Genomic DNA, 2,247 nt, shown 5'->3' on the forward strand with positions numbered 1-2,247 from the left:
GTTAACGGCTGTGAAGTTCAGGGTTGTCTCGTTATTAACATATGCTTTGAATTCCTCCGCCCTCCAGGTGGGGACACCGATTAAACATGTCCTGAAAGGGTCACCCACCTTGCCCATAGACAGGCAGAACGATGTCTGGCCGGTCCTGTTCGCGATCGTAAGCCAGACATTTTCTCTCGGGCTGTTAAAAGTTTGCATTGCTAAGCTTAAGCGGCTCAAGCTGATTATGCTGCTTATAAGCGTGACTAGTACCGCCCTTCCACCGACACCCCCAATATCCTTTCGTCTGCTTCCAGCCATTGTGAGTCCTTGGGTTGTGGTGCGTCGCTTTCGACGATCAGCCACTCTCAACCGCGGTGTTTTCCTTCTTGAGCCAGGGCCGCACCCACTTTGCAGGTATCCACTCCGGGCTGGTATCTGTAACGACACAAGCATACCCTCGACCCCAAGTCAACAGTTCTACAGGCCCCTGCCATGAGTTGGTTTGTGGTACCCATCGGGACACAAGCGTTCCTGGGGGTTTTGTTGTTAGCGCGTGTCGCACCCCCGGGCTAGCCGTTTCCCCCTGGTCTGTTTCGACCAGGCTGCGCCAATTTAGCACATAACAGCTTTTTGCTACGATGTCATGGATGGGGAGGGTTACCTCCCCCTCCTTTTTCAAAATAGCAAAAAGGCGTTTTAAATCCTGATGTCAGCGTTCCACTATGGCTTGGCCAGTGGAATTGTAGGGGACCCCCGTGGAATGCGTAATGTCCCAAGCCTGCATAAACGCAGCGCACGCTGCGCTCGTATAGGCGGGCCCGTTATCGGTCTTTATCTGAGCCGGCTTCCCTAATGCGGCAAAGGCCTGCATCCAATGTAGGCGGCAGGCAGTGAATCGCGTGGAAGTTGTGGCAGTGGCCCAAGTCATCTTGCTGAACGTATCGACTGACACATGCACAAAGCGCAGTCGCCCGAAGGCAGGGACCTCCGTGACGTCGGTCTGCCATATCTGGCGAGGCTCCAGCCCGCGTGGGTTTGTCCCTGTTTCTTGCAGCGGGGGAATACGTGCACAATCAGGGCATGCGGCCACTATGGCCCTGCTTTCTGTTCTGGAGATGCGAAATTCTTTCTGCAGGGATCTGGCAGACTGATGAAAGAACTCATGGGATTGCTGCGCCAGTTGTATCTTAGATTTTTCTTCGCCGGCGGCCGAGACTTGGGCATCTATCCGTTGATTACCCTCCGCCATGACCCCAGGTAGTCCCGAATGACTGCGGATATGCGTGCACCAGAGTGCCTGAGTGCGAGAGTTCAAATGGCCACTTGCCTGAGTCAGCAATGCCTGAATGTTGGGATTGGTAGTCTGTCCAATAAGAGCAGAGTCCAATCTTTGTAATACCCCCGCCACATACAAGGAGTCAACTATGAGGTTGATAGGCTCTTTGGCAAAGTCTTTTAACGCGAGCACAGCCGCCATGAGTTCTAAAACTTGCACGGAGTGCTCGGCTGCGCCTTGAACGATTTTTCGGGCCCATTCCCCTCGTACGTCCACATACTCGTATCCGTATTTCTTTGTCCGACCACTAGCATCCGTAAAAACGGACTTCACGTCTCGGAGGGGGCTGTCTGCCATTACCTTCCTTTCCTCGAGCATCAGCTGCGTGTGTAGTAGGGGGTGCTTCGGATAGTGGTTGTCAAGGGGAACCCCGCACGTCGCCAGGGCGAACGAAACGCTCTGTTGGGCCCATTCGGATACGAGATCCAGGGAGGCGAGCGGCAAGACGATCCGTGATGGTTCTCTCCCTGATATGGTGCGGACACGCTGCCTCGTTTTCAGCGGCAATTCCCCCACCGCGTCCTTCCTGGGCATGACTACCATGCACGGTCGGACCGGCGAAAACACCCACTCCAGGATCGTGAACTGATTCTTCTCGTTGGTCTGCCCAATTATGCCCACCACCTCCTGGCGTTTGTTGTAGCAGGCTATTTCAATAGGCTTGGTGGGGTCATATCGGTAGGCTTGTGCATTTCCTAACTTCCTTTCAATGTTGGCCATAGTCTCTTGTGCTTGAGGGGATAGAGTTCTTAGGTCTCCGGGGCTTTTACTGTCCTTAAGCAGATTCACTAGGGGCTGAATCTCTTCGTTTGTTATCCCGCAATAGGTACGGATCCATTGAATATCTCCTAGCAGCTTCTGCACGTCGTTCACTGTTGACACCTCCCGTTTGATTGAGGTTTTCATCGGATAAACTCAAGCATCGGTCA

This window comes from Apteryx rowi, unplaced genomic scaffold (assembly GCF_003343035.1).
Source record: "Apteryx rowi isolate R43461 unplaced genomic scaffold, aptRow1 scaffold_1529, whole genome shotgun sequence".
Classification (NCBI taxonomy): Eukaryota; Metazoa; Chordata; class Aves; order Apterygiformes; family Apterygidae; genus Apteryx; species Apteryx rowi.